This window comes from Amblyraja radiata, chromosome 5 (assembly GCF_010909765.2).
Source record: "Amblyraja radiata isolate CabotCenter1 chromosome 5, sAmbRad1.1.pri, whole genome shotgun sequence".
In the NCBI taxonomy this organism is placed as follows: Eukaryota; Metazoa; Chordata; class Chondrichthyes; order Rajiformes; family Rajidae; genus Amblyraja; species Amblyraja radiata.
In genome coordinates this window covers 50,823,240-50,844,715 of record NC_045960.1, presented here as the reverse complement: position 1 = coordinate 50,844,715, position 21,476 = coordinate 50,823,240, and the positions used below count along the sequence as shown (strand labels likewise).

General features: G+C 42.5%; 1 long non-coding RNA gene across 1 annotated transcript; it reads left to right on the top strand.

Annotated features, from left to right (window-relative positions):
- Positions 1-2,268: 2,268 nt before the first annotated feature.
- Positions 2,269-13,992, top strand: LOC116972832. The gene is made up of 3 exons (XR_004411905.1): positions 2,269-2,299; positions 4,154-4,158; positions 13,982-13,992. It is a non-coding gene; the product is annotated as an uncharacterized LOC116972832 (long non-coding RNA).
- Positions 13,993-21,476: the final 7,484 nt, after the last annotated feature.

Below are 21,476 nucleotides of genomic sequence, written 5' to 3'. Positions count from 1 at the left end.
AAAACATTTTATTTTTGGGCGCCTTTCAAAAATCTCAAGGACACCTTACAGAGATTAACAAGAATAATAAAACATATAATCGGAAAAAAATAAATAATAAAGACATCAACAAAACACAAATTAAAAACAGAATTCAATCCAAAGACAAAAAAATCAAAAACACAATGTGAAGAGAGAGCAGCGGCAGCTAAAGCGCGCCAGCGTCCACTCTCCCTTCCGACAGCCATCTTGGACACAGACTAACATGTTTACTGACACACAAAAAAAATCATCCCCCCACAATGGTTACCACTGTGGGGGAAGGCACAATGTCCAGTCCCCATCCCCAGTTCACCCAAAGTCAGGCCTATTGAGGCCACCGCTATTGCCTCTACGGAGGCCCGATGTTCCTGGCCGTTCTCACCGGGTGGTGTTGCCCCGGCGTCGGGAGAGTCCTCTCAGCGGCTGGGCCACCTGGAACGGCCGCTTCCTGACTGGGGACCGCGGCTTGTAAGAGAAACAGTTGATACACAGTTGATCAAATTTCTAGATCACTATTATCTGAGGTGTCACTGTATGCTTGTTCCTCTTGAATGCAAGAATACAGAAAATTGTTAGAAGAGCTAGAAATAAGCATTCCTCTTTATTGTTATTTAACAGCGGACCAGCAGTTATTTTAGGCAGAGACTTCCCTCCACCAATTATGGACACTATAACTCCCAGGATGACGAGGCTTCATTTAACGGATTTATGTATTTATGTTGCTGGTGCCTTTGTGCGTTGCCTGGCAAATAAGTACGTCCAAGATGATGTTGAGATCAATATCAAGCCAATATTCAAGCAGAAAAATTAATGAATTAGATGAGCAGAATTTTTTAATGTTATCTTAGACTTCCAGATATTACAACAAAGTTAGATTTGGACCATGTTCTTATGTGAATTCAGTTCCACATTTAAATGAAAACATCTTTTGTGTCACACTAAATATTTTACATAAACAGGGTTAATTATTCTTGGAATCATTTCATAGTGGGATATTTTGGACTGAGTGTAATATTTCCATGCAGCACATCTGTGGGCATTGGCTTTACAGTTTCATAGGAAATATGACACATAGTGAAATTGAATACTATTTGCTATACTCACAACTATGCAAACATATTCCTTCAAATACTATTCAAGAATAGTTTATCATCAAGGAATCAGACCAAAATGCTTGATAGATTAAGTGTTAAGACTGGAATAAAGCTGAAAAGCATGTTTATTACCTGTAAAAATATATGTGATTTTCCTGTGCCAGAGTATGTGAAGCATAAATATGCCAAAATATGTAACGGATTCAGGAGTTACTAAACAAGAATGACTTGGTATCTAATATGCTGTCTTTTCTGAGCGCCCTGATCAATATCCCTTTAAGTGTATTTTACCCAGAAGCTTTATACCTTTGAGGCAAGTCAAAGAACACATCAGATCCTGGGACAGACAGACAGACAGACACACTTAATCATGCTACACTTATCTATTCAATCACTGATTGATGGATCTGCATTGTGGTCATTTGCATTTATTTCTACCATAGTAGCACTACATGTCAGTTCAGAATGAATCTCTGGCTCAGATGATGTTATGAATTTATTTCTTACACTTGTCTATGGACATCATGGTTTATATTCCCATGGTTCTCAGCATACTGTTCTGCAGAGGGACACAAAAAGCTGGAGTAACTCAGCGAGCATCTCTGGAGAGAAGGAATAGGTGACCTATCGGGTCGAGACCCTTCTTCAGACTGGTTTAAATCAGCATCTGCAGTTCCTTTTTACACATTTTATTGTTCTGCAGACCTGCTTAACCGCACTGCATGTGTAGGAAGGAATTGCAGATGCTGGCAGTGGCGGACTGGGTCTAAAAATATTGGTTGCCAGGAGACAAAGGGGGCCCACCCACAACTACAATGCTATCATTTAACAGGGGCACACTTGCCATCACTTGCTATTACTTCATCAGGGGCCCGCTTGCCATCGGGCAAGCTGACACCCTGGCCAGTCCGCCACTGGATGCTGGTTTAAACTGAAGAGAGGCTTAAAAAGTTGGAGTAACTCACCGGACAGGCAGCATCTTTGAAGAGAAGGATTAGGCGACATTTTGGGTCGAGACTGAAGAAGGGTCTCAACTCGAAACGTCACCGATTCCTTCTCTCCAGAGATGCTGTCTGTCCCACTGAGTTGTTCCAGCTTTTTGTGTGTATCTTTAGCCACATAGCATAATGGCTTGGCTGACTAAAATGCCTTTTAACATGACCTGAAACATAAACCTATTCATAGTAAGTGACAATATTGGTCTGATCTGCTAATTAAGTTCATAAGGTTATAGGAGCAGAATGAGGCCATTCAAGGTCCATCAAGTCTCTCCGCCATTCAATCAGGGCTGCCAAATCTCACTTGCGGATGAGATTCCAAATGGAAGCACGAGATATCGGTATTTCCCAAAGGGAGTATTAAATGTGGTCAGACGCGAGCTGTCATCGCTCAGTGGGAACTGCCAGTACCCACTTGTAGCGTCAAATTTCGAGAACCGTTTTGCCTTTGGCTTACGGGCTGCAATGTTCTCGAACGTCGGCATCGGGAAATGCTCCCTGCGAATGGCCGCATTGAGGTCACGTGGGTCAAGGCATATGCGGACTTCGCCATTAGGCTTGCTAACAACAGTCATTGAATTCACCCAATCTGTCGGTTCATTCATGGGCTTTATGACTCTAAAGCTTTCCATGCGCTCTAATTCGGCTTTGACCTTATCCCTGATCTTATAGGGGGTGGTGCGGGGCGGATTTTGCTTAGGTTGCATGTTCTCTTGCAGCGCTATGTTGTACTCATGTTTTTTTAGCCTTCCCAGCCCTTGGAAAATCTCGCAGTTTTCCTCAATGATTTTCAGTGTATGATGGTCTCGCACTCACACCATCAACCGCCTCATTTCGCACAAGAAGCCCTAACTTTTCACACGTCAGTTTCCCAAATATGGGTCACATCCCCCCCTCACTATTTGAAAGACAACCCTATATTCCTTCTAACCTAATTTAATGTTCCCCTTTGCCTGTCCCACAGGCTTCATTGTATGTCCAGAGTATGACCTCAGTGTTACATTAGTGTTCATTAATGCAAGACCAGTCTTTCTGACCAAGTTCTCTGGCAGGATGTCAACTTGAGCTTCAGAGTCAAGTTTGAACTCAATGTCCACATTGTTAATGCTGCACAGCTGTCCCCATTCACACGTCGAATCAATCACAGCGTCAATCACGGCATCAATGTAGAATACATCAAAGTCATCGTTTACTGGCTCAGGCAGCGGTGAAGCGGACATCTTGAACTCAATGTCGCAGACGTCCTGGCTCCTGACCCCAGCCTTCTGTCTGATTAGCTGGTCATGTTGTCGGAAACGTGGACGGCTGTTGGGTGCTCTATTTCTCGGGCAGTCGGGGTATCTGGAGAAATGTTCGATCTCTCTGCATGTGTGACATCTCATGTACTCATGTTTCTACCGCCTGCACCTGCACCTTCACTTTACAATGCGAAAGTCCGAAACAGGCTAGAGATCAGATTCCCTCCAGTAATGGGTGTCATCAGGCACACTGTCCTTTCCTTACTCTGGGACCAGACACATTAGACACTTTAGACATATTGGTCAGAGTCAATGTGACGTTCTATCCTGTTGCTGGTCTCTTTACCATGTCTAGGGCTCAAGCTCAATCTTGCTGAGCTGAAGAGCTGGATGTTTTAACATCCAGCTTGCCAGCTTCATACCAAACATGGCAATGCTCAGATCCCATAGCTGGTGTATGCGGCACAGTCTCATTCATTTGAATGGTGACACTGACCTGGATTGAAATGGTAAGTGGTTGGTTATTTTTATTTATCTTACTCAATTTTAATTCATTTTTAAGAACACTCACTTTAAAAATATTTTTTATTTTTTTACTAAAATCTATTTCTACTGCTTTTAATAATTATGATTATCAGTTAAGAAGGCTGTAGATATGAACACAATGTAAATAGGCCATTAGTGCAGTGCTGTGTGAGGCTCCAGTGTACATCATCAAGATATATCAAGAATGGCCTCAAGATGCACTAATATGATTGTGATCTCAGTTGCCACGTACCAACTGCTCTGTCATGTGGGATAGTTATGGTATCATGGAGTCGTAAAGTTGTACAACACAGAAAAAGGCCTTTTATATCCCTCCCCCACATCCCCATCCCCAGGCCGTCTGTTGTACCTATCTACATTCATTGGAGGTGGTGGTTGGGGGAGGGGATGGGGAAAGAACATATTTCTACTGCAAAGAACAGGTTGACAAGCAGGGTAGAATTTTTGTGCATTGGTAACTTCAAATATAATAGTGATTTTATCAAATCAATGTTGGATACTGATTGACATCCTGATCATTCTGGTCGAGATTCTCGTTTCCAGATGATGGACTAGTCCACATTAGGACTTAGCAGCGAACCAAAATAAGTATGCTAATGCCGTCACGGACTTCATCAATAAATGTGTAGAGGACTTCATGTCAAAGATTTCAATCTAAGTTAGACACAAAATGCTGGAGTAACTCAGCGGACAGGCAGCATCTCTGGAGAGAAGGAACATGTCAATCTAAGTGTTCCCCAACTGGAAACCATGGATGAACCAGGAAATCCACTTCCTATTTTAAGTCTGAATATGAGGTGTTCAAATCGGGTGACTCTGAACTGCATGAGAAATCTAGGTGCAACTTTTGCAAAGCCATCACAGACATCAAGAGACAAAGAGACAAACCGGATCAAATTAGTGTCCCAGACTAACCATACAGGCAGCCATCATTTGTGGTAAGGCGTGCATGCTATAACGGGCTACAAAGTGAAGCCTGGCAGAATTGCTGGAAACAACGCATCCATCCCCAACAAGATCATCGATCTTGATAATCTTGGATGCACCAGTTCTCACAGTCAATGTTGGCGATCAGCGTGAACCCTTGGAAAGCGACTGTCTTGGATGGAATACCCCTCTGCGACTTCAGAACCTGCGTGGGTTTTCTCTGGGATCTTCGGTTTCCTCCCACACTCCAAAGACGTACTGATATGCAGATTAATTGGCTTGGTAAATGTATAAATCGTCCCTTCTCTGTGTAGGATAGTGTTAATAATAGTGTTGATATGCGGGGATCGCTGGTCGGCGCGGACCCGGTAGGCTGTTTCCGCGCTGTATCACTGAACTAAACTAAACCAGATGACGGGGGTATTCGCAGTTATCTTTAAGCTCTCCCAACTCCAACCTGCTTTAAGAAGACCACTGTTATCCCGGAACCAAAGAAAAGCAAGGTGGCATGCTTGAATGACTACTACTCTTTGGCTTTGACTTCTATTATCATGAAGTGCTTCGAGAGGCTGGTCATGGCACACATCAACTCCAGCCACCCAGACAGCCGAGATCTACTGCTGCTACAAATCCATGGCAGGAATAATTTATCTGGCTTTACACTCATCCCTGGAACATTTGGATAACAAGAACACCTATGTCAGACTCCTGTTTGTTGACTCTAACCACCTTCAAAACCATAATTCCCATCAAACTTATCTGCAAAGTCCTCGATCTAGGACTCAGCAGCTCCCATCTACAAAAACTGCAATCATTAAGTTTAGGCGACAACACCTCCTCCACGATAATTCTCACCATTGGTAAACTGCAAGGCAACATACTCAACCCCTTACTATACTCCCTGTATGGTTGTGTGGCCAAATTCTGTTCTAGTTCCATTTACAGGTTTGCAAATGACACCACTGCATGGGCTGGATCTTGAACAATAATGAGATAAAGTAAATGAAGGTGCAGAGCTTAGTAACATCGTGTCAAGACAGCAATCCCTCCCTTAATATCAGAAAATCAAAGGACAAGGTCACCCACTTCAGGAACTGAGTCTGCAACAATGGTGCTGAAGTTGAAAAGGTTGAAAGCTTCAAGTTCCTGCATTTAAATATCACCAACAATTTTTCCAGATCCAACCACATTGATGCCATGTCCAAGAAAGCACACTGTCACCTCTATTTCCTCAGTAGTCTATGAAATTAGGCTTACCTCCATTGACTGTTACCAATTTCTGCAGATGCACAAAGCATTTTATTTGGATGCATCACAGTTTGGTATGGCAACTGCTTTACCCAAGGGGAAAGGAAATTGTGGAAAATTATGGATGTAGCCCAGTCCATCACACAACCCAGCCTCTGCCATCCCAGCCCCATTGGCAGCAACATTTATTTCTTCTCTGAATAAATTACTGAGAATTTTTTCTCCTCCGCCATCAGATAGAACATATAGAGACAAAATAGATTGCAAATGCTGGAATCTTGAACAGAAACAACGTGCTAGAAGAGCAGGCCAGGCAGCATCTGTGGAGGAAAATGGTCAGATAATGTTTCAGATTGGGACCCTTCTTAAGACTGACTTGGCCTTCGCAGTTCCTCCAGCACTTTGCTTTATGGGCAGAAATACAAATGCTTGACAGCTCAAACCATTGGATTCAAGAACAGCCTCTTCCCTGCTTCTATCAAACTCTTGAACGAGCCTCTCATATGCTGATTTATTCCTGATCGCTCAAACTAACTTGTGGCCATTACACATTTTTCATCTGTACTTTCTCTGCAGCAGTAACACCATATTCTGCATTCCCTTTCTTTTTCTCTTCTGCACTATCTTGACATACTCATATATGGTCTCATTTGCGTGCACATAAAACAATGTTTTTCACTGTGCACGCAACGATAATAAACCAATATAAATTTGTAGCTGTCAGAAAACAAATGCTATGGAGTCTATTATCATTTCCTATTTGTTAAGATTTCCAAAAGGTAGGGCATTAAATGCTCATCATGCCAAATGTCTTCCTGTAAAGATCTTAAACATTGTTGCTCTGATCTGAATCTTCCAGAAACTTCTTTGCTCAAAGATAAAAATAATAAACCATGCTGCTTGCATGAGATGGACCAAAGCCAAAATCAACAAACACCTTTTAGTACATTGTTATCATTAGATTAGATTGAAAACACCTTTGCACTTGATCTTCAGAAACTGTGTTTATTCAATTTCTGTCTGGTGTCCAAAAAGTCTGTACTGAATCCAAGTTTTCAACAATAGCCTTTTATACTCACTAATCTAAACCAAATCAATAAATATTTCTCATATTAGTAATAATGGAGAAAAATGAACCTTAAAAACTTGTGAAAGTGCTCCAATTATGATAGCCTAAATTTTAATCTTATAGTTATTGCATCGAAAGACATGGTTTCCCACCTCCAATGGGATCCCACCGCTAGCCACATTTTCCCATCTCCACTTTCCGCAGAGACCATTCCCTCCACAACTCCCTGGTTAATTTGTCCTTTCTCATCCAAACTACCCCCTTCCCAGGTTCTTCCCCCCCTGTCCCTATACCTCCTCCCTCGACCCTGGCAGTCCTTTTAGGTGAGGCAGAGGCACCTTCTCCAATCTCATCGACTATCTGCTATTCTAGGTGTGGACTCCTATATATCGGTGAGACAAAGCGCAGGCTCAGCGATCTTTTGCTGAACACCTCTGCTCAGTCCACATAGGCCTATGTGATCTCCCAGTTGCTAAACACTTTAACTTCCCCTCCCAGTCCCATACTGCCATTTCTGTCCTGGGCCTCCACCATTGTCAGAGTAAGGCCCAGCGCAAATTCGAGGAACAGCACCTCATATTTTGCTTGGGCAGCTTACACCCCAGTGATATGAATATTGATTTCTCTAACTTTAAGTAAACCTTGCTTCCCCTCTCTCTCCGCCGCTCCCACAACCTAGTTCTCCAACTAGTTTTACTATCCGCCTGATTAAATTCTACTGATTGTATGCCTCGTTGTCTCCTTCCCTTCAGCTGACAATGAACCATTCTATATTTTCCTTGATTATCGTTCCTTTTGATCTGTATTCGCACTTTACCCTTCCATATCTTTATGTCTAGCTATACCCTGACTCTTAATCTGAAGAAGGGTCTCAATATGAAACGTCACCCATTCCTTCTATCCAGAGATGCTGCCTGCCTCATTGAGTTAAGCCTTTGTCCCACTTTCATGACCTAATTCGCGACCTCTGATGACTTTAAACGACCTAAAAAAAATCATGGTCGCGGTAACCTAGGACCTCCTACGACCTTCCACGACAATGTGTACAATCTCCTACGACTATGTTGAAGACCTCCCACGACTCATGGACACATTTATCTGTTTTGTAGTAAATGCCTACTATTTTCTGTGTGCTTAAGCAAAGCAAGAATTTCATTGTCCTATACAGGGACACATGACAATAAACTAACTTGAACTTGAACTTGACTATGAAGAAGACTCCCTTCGGCCTCCTTTGACTATGTTGAAGACTAGCTTCGACCATGAACATTTTACTGCTGTTTGCAGTGGCCCTTTTGCTTCAGCAGCCTTTTAAGAAAGGCAGAAGGGGAAGAGCAAGGTTGAAGAGGAAGCACAAGAAGAGGTTTCAATGGGTGAATGGAGATGATGTGATGGACTGTCCCAGTAAACCAGATGACTGGAAGAGAGTGGCGCTGGGGTTTGACTAAAGATGGAACTTTAAGCACACATGTGGGGCAGTGGATGGCAAGCATGCCATCCTTGTACCTGTCCCTGTACCCCTCATTTCCCTTTTTGTACAGGATGGCATTCTGTTGGAGCCATTCCTCAAGGTCCCCCTCCTGCTGCCTGGTGAAGGTGTAGGGCATAACCTTCCTCCAGCCCTCCCTCACCACCAATGGGGCATCTGCCTCTGATGCTGTGTCAGACACAGGAGAAAGGGCTGCTTTGCTGCCTTCAAATGAGGCAGTGAAGGATGGGGTGGTGGTGGGGACATATACTACCGCCCTGGTCTCCTCCTCCAGGGGTCTCTCATGCAGGACTACCTCCTCCTGCACTATCACCTCCTGTGGCATCACCTCCTGCCAGTCCTCCTCTTGGGTGGGCAACACCTACATGGCCGTTTTTTTTTTAGGGTTGTGCCCTCCCCCTGCGCTGCTGCCTTTTTGGTGCCATCTCTAAAACACAAGTCGTCTCTCCAAAAAAATCTCCAGCTATGAATGAACCTGCCTTGGAGTGAAAGAGGTGACATTCTGCTGTTTAAATAACCTTTTTTTTCCACTGACCTTTTTTTCACCCCGGAGCTATTACCTTCAACTGCCTCCGACCACCTACCTATGAATAGCATCACGACCTACTACGACCTACCTACGAGTAAATAGTATCGTTTTTTTACATGCCAACCTTTTTTTTACTCGTGGACATTTTTTATCAGGCTAGAAAAAACGCCGTGACCTACTTGATACCACGAGTACCTACGACTAGCATCACGGCCTGCTACGACCTACCTACGACCTCCTACGACCTCGTGGCGACCATGCTGGCAGAGGTCATGAATTAGGTCGTGAAAGTGGGACAGGGGCTTTACTCTAACATTTTGTGTCTATCTTCGGTATAAACCAGCATCTGCAGTTCCTTCCTACACATAAGCAAAAACTTCTTGATTAAGTGTAACTCATGTACAGGATTGATTCACCATTGGACAAGAATGCATTTGCTATATTTCAGCGATGTAATAGTTAATGGAAATAAGTTGGCAGACGTGGGGTGGAAAACAATTTGCACAATTTGCACAGCCTGATTTCCTCACCTACTCAGAAAATTATTTTACAAGGTTACAGTGGCATTTATTGATTTTCCAGACTCAACTGACCTAACACAGCTGAGGATTGTTGCACAATTACCATATTAAGGAATCAAATGATAAATCTCAATTGGAAACAACTTATGCCCCAGTCCACTTAGGCAATTTTTTAGGCAACTACAGGCGACTAGGTTTTCGCCACATGGTCGCCGGGGTGTCGCCTGTATGGTCCTCAGTCACCCAAAGAGTTGTTCCTTTTTTCTGGTTGCCACTGGATTTTGAAATGTTCAAAACTTTTTGGCGACAATCGGAGCCAACAATCGTAGCCTGACGTAGGTGCTGTCACCAGGATGATGTAGGTTGTCACCAGGATGATGTAGATTGTTTCGGTGCTGACCACGGTGAATTCCATCGGCGAATAATGACCAACCCCACTCACCCACTCCATGCCCTGAAGGTGATCAAGAGCAGCATCTTCAGCCAGAGACTGATTGCACCAATGTGCAAAACTGAGAGACATAGGAAGTCTTGTATACCAGCTGCTATAAGGTTATATAATGCGCATAAATAACTGCACTTTTTTTCATTCATTGTATTTTAACTTGTATTTTAACTTGTTAAGTATGGAAGCTATTTGAGGAAATGTGTGGTGTTATGTCTGTCTTGAAGCTGTCGTGGCACTGTAATTTCCTGTAAAGGATTATTAAAGGTCTAATCAATCGACTACATACGTCAACCTACGTCAACCGGCGACAGGTACCGGCGACTGAATTGTCTTACCTTGTTGTAGCTTGTCGCGGGTGGATGTAGGTTGTCACAGATGTGGTCGTAAGTGGACGTCGGTCCTAATGGGTTGCCGGTTGTCGGTAGCTTGCCATAGCTTGACGTTGACTAGGAGGTAGGTTGAGGGAGACATTGTCGTGGGGAGGTCCAGTCGCCGTTTTTTTGGCGACCTGCCACGACTATGACAGTTGCCAGCAGTCTCCGAAAAAATCGCCTTAGTGGGACAGGCCCATTATAAGTTATGTAGTGACCCTTAATGCAATCTCTGTGACATCCACAGATTAACTGCAGACATTTTGTATTCTTTCCACAAATGCTTTTCTACGTATGGAATTGTTTTATAAAAATTACATTAAAATGAATACATTTATAGCTCAGTCTGAAGAAGGGTTTCGGCCCGAAACGTCGCCTATTTCCTTCGCTCCATAGATGCTGCTGCACCCGCTGAGTTTCTCCAGCATTTTTGTGTACCTTCGATCTTCCAGCATCTGCAGTTCCTTCTTGAACACATTTATGGCCCTGTCTCACGGTGCGAGTTGACCCACGAGTGACCCCGAGTGAAAGACTCGTGGTTGGGTACGAGATTCCAAGTTTATGATCAAGAGTTTAACCGAATTCCCACGGGTATGACTAAGTTTGCCGTTTACTTGTTATTTCTGCGATGTTCCAAGTTCGTCTCCCGAGTTACCAAGTTCCTCTCCCATGTTACTCTTGAGCCAACAACGTCTACCGACGTGTTGAAAAACATCACATGGTAAAAATGACTTTGTTTTATTTAACTTTAAGTGTGGATTTATTTTTTCATTTTAGTGTAAGTAATTTCATTGCATCTTTTCTTTAAAAAGTGGTTATCATGCATCTGCTTATCTGATGGTAGATGTCAAAACTTGCCATTGAGTGCTTTGCGTTGTCTCTTTTATTGCCTGAATTTAGGCTCGTGCTCCATTTCTCAGCTGAATGAGAGTGTATACTGGAAATACTTATTTGTGCTTCATTTGTTGATTTGCATGTTTGAGAAGCCCTTTTTCAGACCACTGTGTTATTTGCTGTGGTGCTCCTTTTCTCAATATGTGCAAAAAAGCGTTTTTTATATTGAACAAGATGAATAAAGACTTTGTTTCACATTCACCGTGCTGTTTATCTTATTTTCTGATCTACCGAGAGGGGACAATTTTTAACATTTAAAAAGCACGGCATTTGAGGCACCTGAGTCCTTAACTATCACAAATGATTGTGAGAATCAAGATGTGAATATATTGTGCCACTTCCTCAATTTTGTGTTGTGTGATGAAAGGAACACAACACAACATTCAAGTCATGAGACTTTGTAGTGATATTAAAATGAAGACTTCCAGACATCAATTTGATCTTGATAACAAATAACTCTCTTTTATTGTGCAATGAAGTAAATAAACATTGAGAATCTAACGGATTAGTAAAAAGCTTTTCAATACTTTAAGCTATTAGAAAAAGTGGGAGTATCCAAAAGAAACTAAAACATGCTCAAACAGGCAAAAAACAACATAACCATACAGGTAAGAATCAACATCAGAGGGATAACGGAACTAATCTCCCAGATCACTGTTCTCTGTCCAGCTGCCGAGTTCAGAGTGCTCACGAGTTAACACGGTAGACTCAAGAGTCACTAAACTCGCGGGCCACCAAGTTCTTACAACGAGTTTAAATGTTTCAATTTTTAACTTCAACAGTAAATTTGACTCGTGGAAAACTTTAAACATGTTTGAAAATTTTCAAGAGTTAACAAGTTTCACGGGCACCTGCCGTTAGCGCCACGAGTCGTTAAGTTGCGTCCACGAGTTCCGACGTTCCCGCTACGTTAATCGTATGTGATTACCACGAGTTTAATTTGTTTTAAACTCGGGGTCACTCGTGGGTCGACTCGCACCATGAGACAGGGGTTTTAGAAAGCAAATGTAATGCCTGTGACCTTAATCTTCTTCACTCTTCACAATCCAAAGAAGTCTGCATGATTCCCATTATCACAGCTCCTAATGATTTGTTAAATATATTAATGCATGAGTTAATGTTAAAGTTTATGAATTCTAATTTAACATTCTGCAAATGTACTTGTTTTAGCCACAGCAAGTAAAGGGAAAAGTAAACCAATAAAAAGCAAATGAAACAGGGGGACGAGAAATGTCTGAGTGAAATGCGGGAGCAGAAGTATAAGGTAGAGTGTGTGGCCCAAATAATTATTTCAATCCCACAAAGAAGGAAATAAATGAATGCAGCTTTTCATTGGTAAATAAATTAATTTGAAAGGTAATGTTAGCCTTCATCAAAAATAAAATATATGTCATAGGTTCAAGCAGGAAAAGGAGAGGGCCAGATCCACTTGATCTCACTGATGTTCACCTCCTTAGGGTAGTACCGTTGTCACTCTTAATGTTTGCTGCCCCAATCTTGTGGCTTGAATTTCATGACTGGCCCATGTTTGAATTGGAACAATACCTGCACCCTGCGCAGCCAAGAAGGCCTTTGAATGCTTGTATGCCCCCCTACCCCTGTCAGTATGAAGAATGACATCTGTCCATTCCCGTTGCCTGACCCACTGAGTTCCTCCAGCACTTTGTGCTTTCTCAAAATACCAGCATCCGCAATTTCTTGTGTCTCTCTTCAACTGCTTGTAGATGAAGAGATGAACAAATGTATTCAAGGAAGTTAGATATAACTCTTAGGGCTGACAGAATCAAGGGATATGAGGAGAAAGCAGGAACGGGGTACTGATTTTGGATGATCAGCCATGATCATATTGAATGGCGGTGCTGGCTCCAAGGGCCGAATGACCCACTCCTGCACCTATTATCTATCTTTCGATGTTTCTATGCTTGTGCTGTTAGACACTTTTCAACAATATTAAATAATTGAGACAATTATTTATGCTTAAATATCTGAGACTAATAGCTATTAACAGTTAAAATTGATTTAAACAATCAAAAAATAATAATGGATAAAAACTATAAACATTAAATATAAAAGCATAAATATATATTAAAATAATGGATAGGTCAATACCGGGTGTGCCATGTGTGGATGGTGTAAAGCTGAGGGTCATTATATGACAAATCCCTGTGCTTTGGATATGGTGAAATTTCATCATGCTCAATAAGGGGTTCAGGAAGGCAGTGAAAGATGAGACCTGCCAGCATCTGAACTCATTGTGTTTATTACTTTAGCTCTACAGAGGACAGGTACGGAAGTCTCAAAGGCGATAATGTGTGCACCAAAGTCTGCAGAACCACTGGCTGACTTGCCAGCATTTCCCAGTCCATTATTTCACTGCCACTACTCTGAATGCTAATACATCAAATTTTATCTCAAAAGAAATACAATGGGAGATATGAGTATCTTCTGTCAAAAGTAATAATTATTTAATATGTAGGAAGGAACTGCAGATGCTGGTTTAAATCGAAGATAGACAGAAAATGCTGGAGTAACTCAGTGGGACAGGCAGCATCTCTGGAGAGAAGGAATGGGTGACGTTTCGGGTCGAGACCCTTCTTCAGACTGACTATAACAATCAATACCAATTAAATAACAATTATTTAATACATATGTGAGTGTTCTTTAATATCTATTGGAAACAATGTTTCCACTAAAATAAAGCGGATATTGCTAGAAATATTCAGATCAGGTCGCCTCCATGGAAAATGTATTTACATTTTATTTCTCTCTCCAAAGATGTTCCCTGTTCTGCTTACTATTTTCCGCATTTTCTGTTTTATTTCAGATTTCTAGCACCTTTCATGTATAGCTTTTGGATTAATGTTTCTCATGATTTAGCTACCCATTTAGAACCATATTAGAACATTCAACCGGCAAGCCAAGGTCACCATTTGATTAAATTATGTCTGGGTTGAGTCTTAACTCTGTCTACCCATCTTGCTCTTGCAGCGCTTAACAACATCTTTTAATGTATTTTTTTAACTTTTCAATTGACTTGACTGCAATATCCTTTAGGAGGAAGAATTCCAGATTGCCACAAATCTCTATGACGTGCTTCCTTCCATCTGACTTAAGAGGTCCTGATTTTAAAGTTATTCATCTTGGTATTGGATTCCCTCTCTTAAGAGTCATTAATAATGTTAACAGTATCAATGCAGGTGTTTTTTTTTGTTTGAAATAAACATGCTTCAGCTTGAGTAAGAAAGAACTGCAGATAACTCAGTGGGTGCGGCAGCATCTCTGGCGAGAAGGAATGGTCTGAAGAAGGGTCTCAACCCGAAACATCATCCATTCCTTCTCTCCAGAGATGCTGCCTCACCCGCTGAGTTACTCCAGCATTTTATGTCATGCTTCAGCTTGAGCTGCAACAAAAATGATTGAATGCACAAGACTGTGCTGGAAAGTGCCAAGAATGCAACCTCTGTTACTCTGAAGTGCTCACACAGCACTTCACAAGCCATAAACATTCAATACACCATATTCATCCCAACCCAATTACTTCAAAGCCTTTTTATTCTGTCCTGTTGTTTGCACGCATGTTTTCTCAATAACAGCATCCTCCTGTGGGTCGTGTCTTTTTTTCTGATTTGATTGGGAATAATTTGTATATTTATAAAGTTGCTCTTCCTATCTGAAAGGGCCGAGAAATCTTTGTCAGTCTATCTTAATTGTAAGTTATTTACCTTATAATGGAAGGTAGACAAAAATGCTGGAGAAACTCAGCGGGTGAGCAGCATCTGTGGAGTGAAGGAATAGGCAACGTTTCGGGTCGAGACCCTTCTTTAGACTCAATGGAGGTCACCAAGACTGAAACACAAAGACAGAAGAATTTAGAATTTTTACAGTAACTTGTGCAGAATAAGCCTATCAGGCCCATCACATTCATGATAGGAAAAATAGTTTATCAGTCTAATCCTATGTCACAGCACTTGGTTGGTTACTGCACATCAATTAGTCGAGTGTCGAATCAAGAGCCAACAGTGTTTATTTGTCATGTGCACTGGATATGAACTGAAATAATAAAAATTTTACTTGCTGCAGCTTTACAGGCACACCATAAACTAGGGTACCATTTGATTCACCTCTGCCCTATTGAGAATATTGGATTTTGTCTAAGGAACTACACGCTACAATACGCTACAATGTTGAGAACTACAGTATGTTCTGCACTCTGTATCTTCCTGTTTTCTCTCCCTCCTGTTTCAGTTTCAGTTTAATTTATTGTCACATGTACCGAGGTAAAATGAAAAGCTTTTGTTGCATGCAAAACCAGTCAGTGGAAAGACAATACATGATTGGGATCGAGCCATTTACGGTGTCTAGATACATGATAAGGGAATAACATTAATGCTACATTGTAATTGAGTTTGAACTTTTCGTCTCTATGTATGGTACATCTGTTCTGTTTGGATAGCATGCAAAACAAAGCTTTTCACTGTTGGACAAAAAGTGCTGGAGTAACTCAGCAGTTCAGGCAGCATTTCTGGAGAACATGGATAGGTGACATTTCAGGTTGGAACCTTTTTCACTGTATTCAGTACATGTGATGATAATAATAAACCTAAAACCTAAACATTAGTAACAACAACAACAACACCAACACCAACAAATATATATACACAACTAGACCAAGTACAGACCCGTTGGGTCTGTTCCCCCAACATGCGGTTGTGGGGGGGGAGGCGGCATGCAGCGTCACATACTAACTATCCCCCCCCCCCCTCACTCATGCTAATTACCCCCCTTGATATTATATTAATATTATTAATTTGCTCCTTTTACCCCATAACCACCCTATCTACTGCATAGCCCCCAACTTGCAGTCACATCTAGAGAGGGGGGGGTGGGGGTAGAGAGTGAGGGCAGAGTGAGAAGGGGTAGAGACACAGAGAGAGACAGAGACACAGAGAGAGGGGCAAGAGGGATAGGGGGGTGGAGAGGAGGATAAGAGGGAGGGTGGGTGAGGGGGGAAAGGTGGGGGAGGAGGGGAGGAGAGAGAGAGGGTGAGAGTGAGGGGGAGAGAGAGGGGGTGCTGAGAGGGGGTGAGGGGGAGAGGTGGGGAGCAGGGAGGGGGAGGGAGGGGGGAGGGTGGAGGGAAGAGGGTAGGGGGTGTGGAGGGGAGGGGGTTTAGGGGAGGGTGGGGGAGGGGGGGAGGAGAGTGGGGGAGGGGGAGAGAGAGGTGATGCTGAGAGGGGGGTGAGATGAGGGGAGGGGGAGAGGTGGGGAGCAGGGAGGGGGAGGGTGGAGGGAAGGGGGGAGGGGTGTGTGGAGGGGAGAGGGATTTAGGGGAGGGACGGTGGGGGAGGGGAGGAAAAAGAGGGGACAGAGAGAGAGAGGGGGGGAGGGGAGAGGAGAGGGGGAGAAGAGGGGGGAGAAGAGGGGAAGAGTAGAGGAGGGGAGAGGAGAGGGGGGGGGAGGGGGGGAGAGGAGAGGGGGGGGAGAGGAGAGGGGGGGAGAGGAGAGGGGGGGAGAGGAGAGGGGGAGGAGAGGGGAGGAGAGAGGGGGAGGAGAGAGGGGGAGGAGAGAGGGGGAGGAGAGGGGGAGGAGAGGGGGGAGAGGAGAGGGGGGAGAGGAAAGGGGGGAGAGGAGAGGGGGAGAGGAGAAGGGGGAGAGGAGAGGGGGGAGGGAGGAGAGAGTAGAGGGGGGGAGGAGAGGGGAACGAGGGGGGCGAAGAGGGGAGGATGAGCGGGAGGAGATGAGGGAGGAGGAGGGGGAGAGGAGAGGGGGGAGGGAGAGGGGAGAGAGGAGGGGGGGAGAGGAGGAGAGGGCCGACGGCGGGAGGAGAGGGGGGATGAGAGGAGAGGGGGGACGAGGATGACGGGGGGAGGGGAGAGAGGAGAGGGGAGAGGAGGGGGGAGGAGGGGGGAGCGAGAGGGGGGGTGAAGAGGGGGGGAGGAGAGGTGGAGAGAGGAGAGAGGAGGAGAGAGGAAGAGCTGAGAGAGGGGGAGAGGTAGAGGGGGGGAGGAGAGGGGAGGTGAGAGAGAGAAGAGAGAGGGATAGGGAGAGCAGAGAGCGTGGGGAGGAGAGAGGAGGAGGGAAGAGAGAGAGAGAGAGGAGAGAGTACCTTTTTAATTCAACCCAAACAACCATTTGCAGACTAATTGAGGCACACCACTTCCTGGTTTTATAGTCCCTTCCCCTGCCTCCAGCGGGGGCAGCAGAGAGAATGGGGAATTTTGTAAAAACATTAATATCTCTGTCATTTTTCATCGACAGGAAAAATCCTCAGCACACATAAGGCGGAGGGGGGCTCTGAGCAAGGTTGCCAAAAATGACGGCCGTAGGTGGCGGCGTTCTCTCGGAAATCGCAGCACAGATGGCCAAAACCGGCCAAGAACAGACTTTTAGTAATATAGATAATTTATCAGTTATTCTTAGTAAACTAGACCATGATAGTGCAAAACCAAAGTATGTAAATCAACCTCAGGAGTACAAAGTCTGTAGTGATTCAGTTCTGTGATAGGGTTGTGGTTAGGGTTGTTCAAAGTGGTTCAAGAACCTGATGGTTGATTGAAGGAAGCTGTTCTTTAATCTGAAGATAATGGTTCAAGTACCAGTATTTTGTAAATGTTGTGTTTTTTGTGCCTCCAACAATTTAACACGTGAGTTCTATACATCCAACATTTCTAATTTCACCAACTAATCCCAAATTCTTCTGTCAATATTTATTCACTTTAAGACGAGAAAATCATTGTAATGATGCCTAAATCACAAAATGGATTGTGTCAACTCAGGAGATATTGGATGATGAAGTGTAAATATTCAGGTGGAAACCTTTGACGGCTCATTATTTATACAGGTACAGGGTACCTGCAAATGTGAAATTAAACTACATATGGAAAGATAAACTTCAGTTGTTATTTTATGGGATGATACATAAGTGGTCTAGGAAGTTTATTGGGAAAAAATCCAGTGGAAATCAAGTATACATAAATTCCACCAGGAAAAGCATAGTTATGGCTTGCAAAATGCAGTGTGAGCACTTTCCAGGAAATTCTAGCTACCCACATTTTAGGTGTAGTCTGGCCAATGCCGCCAATAGAAACAGAATGCTATCTCTTGTTTTATATTCTATCGTCCAAAAGTTTGCATATGCTGAACAGTCTTGGAACATCAAAACTTCGAACACCAGGTCCTGTAACACCCAGCTCTCTCCGAAGCACTCAGTCATTTTGAGTACAACATGTCACGTAATGTACAGCTGCCGAGCCATTCTCCCTTTCTTCTTCCCCCATCCTCTCCCACTTATATTCCTTCCTCTGTCTTCGCATTCATGACCCTTCTATCATTATCTCCTTAATTCACACTTTTTTACTTTTTTATCTCTTGCCTATGTCCAACCATTTGCCAATCAAAATCCCCTTCACTTGGCTTTGTCCTGCCCCCACCTCTCTTCCTGCTATCTTCCACCTATTAAATCAGTCTGAAGAAGGGTCCCAACCAGAAATGTCACTTATGCATGTTTTCCAGAGTTGCTGCTTGAACCACTGAATTACTTTGGCACTTTGCATCATTTTTTGCTTAGCCCACGTGAATATTATCTGTTTATTTTTGTAATACAACAGAAGCTGGAACATAATTTAATTCCATCTAGATCTATCTTCATTTTTTGCATCTGAGATTGTTACATTGGATCTTGCTCCTGGATATGCAATTGTGTCAGTTTACCTCACCTGTAACCCCTCTATTCTAGTTTAGTGTATTATTGTCATGTGTATCGAGGTATTTTCCAAACTTCTTTTCCGAATAAGTTCAGGGCAGCAATTGTTAAGGCACACACGCTAAGCTGCTTTCTCCCAGTGGCCAATCTCTCTTTGGAGGTGTGATTAACATCTATATTTTGGCTTGGGAATGCCGATGAGGCTTGGAGAACAATTTTTATTGCCTTCTGGGCCTTTGGCTTTGTCTGCACAGGCCTCTGCCTTCATTACGCCTGAACCTGGATGGGAGCCCAGACTAATTTCTACCACCACAGCAATGTATGTCTTTTTATTCTGATTTCACTCGCCATAATTCTGAATAACACTTAGTTCTGCTATGAAATTTTCCATTCCCTCAAATCATAATCATAATCATAATAGTAATTGATTAGCCAAGTATGTTTTGCAGGCTCCCCTGTCCTAGATTTTAGTTCTTTCTTTCTCAGATGTTTTAGTTACACAAATTTAAATGAATGGCTGAGAAACACTTTGCTTCATATATGTTCCATGTATATGTTCCATTAAACATTTTAACAGTTCAGAATTTAGACTATTGTAATTCTCAGCAATTATCTTGTTTCAATGAATAAAGCCATGTATATTTTTGAACTACTACTTTCCTGAAATTCTTAAATTCATTCTTTCTCATGTTAAATTTTGATTATTCTGCTCTCATGAGAGCATTTTAACCTGGCCCTGCTAGCTTTCACATAACATGTTAGCATTCAGCTTCCATGGTCAGTATTTAGGACTTAACTATGAGCAACTGTTGCTGAAAGCTATCATAATTAATTTGATATTTTTCCAGACCATGTATTGCCTTAAACAGAAGTTTGATGGATTTCTGGCAAGGATTGAGGATCCGTGGATGTTTACTAACAAAGCTCCCTCTTAAGATTGTGGTGTAAATGGTCACTAAATGTGCTAAAGCACAAAGATCGAGTCCGTAATGAGCAGTCAGTGTTGACCAGTAGTTTCAATTTCCCACAGTTTTTCTTCATTTATCTTTTATGTGGAGCAGTCTTTTACTACTGGTTTGTATCTCCATAACACTTCCAGCTTCTTAAAAGAGTGACCATTAAAACACAAATAAACTTTGTGTTTATATTCACAACCTATGAATTTTAATGTTGTTTTAAAATGAGCTGACTTCTGTGAAGTTATCCTATTTCTGTATTGCTCTAATATTGAGCTGATAGTTACTGCTGACATTTTGTATTCAGTTTTTCATGATTTGCAAAACTAAAGTTTATACTTAACTAATATTTCTACAAAGTCTATATTACAGCATAACACAGCTGAGCTCAGTTTTATTAATTTTATTATGTACTTAAGATATATTATCATATAGACAACAAAATCACATTTAATTATATCTATGGCATTTTGGTGCTCCAAGGAAAGGTAATTGACCTGTTTTCCTATTCACAGTTGCTGCCTGACCTGTGTTTTTCCATCAATATCTGTTTTTTATTCAGATTTCCTGCAGTATTTTGCATTTGTGAAATTGTATTTGTTGATTTTAACAGTATAAATTGCAGTATGAAGTATTAGTGCAGCGTGGAAGAGAAAGGCATTAAGGAATAATAATGGCCATCTCTGGCACGCTGCCATCTACTAAATAAGTAATTGCTTCATTGCCTCTGGGCAGCATACTAATTTATTCCCTTGCTCCTCCTTTGCCAAACAGATCAGGAGCAGATCAGGGGAAAGGAGATACATATGGAATAATTCCCACAAGCTAGTAAAGTAGTTTAGATTATGAAATGCACCAAACATATGGTTTTGTGCTGAATCGAAGGTGAAGCCATCAGCTTCATTTTATTGGTAGGAGTGATATTTATTATTTAATGACGAAGAAAGAAAACAGAACTGTTCTCATTTTTGGCAGCAAGTGCCAGTATTAAGTTCTCTCCGTTCCATCCAACAACATGTCTTAACACTTTCCTCAGAAGACACCAAGTCATTGAATTTTGTGAGATTCTTTCAATTTCCCTGGCTGTTCTTGCCTATGGGATCTCTCAGGCTGCCAAATTACTGACTGGGTTGTGAATAGAACTGTGCTCAGGACACCAGAGGGGGTGCACTTCACTGGGATATCACTCCAGCTGACAATTATTCGAAATAAGAACGAAGTACATCATTTATGGTTTTGCTTTGTTGCACTTTTGTTACGGAACAAGCAGGTAAATTTGCAAAACCCTTACAGAAATTCAGCCCCCTAAAGTTCAGAGCGTGAGATGAAATTGCAGATACAGAGAAAACAGGATAATTAAAACAGTTAAATGGCAAGTTGGCTTGTTTTAAAATCCCATGCAGAATCCAGCAGTTGTGGTGTCTTTTT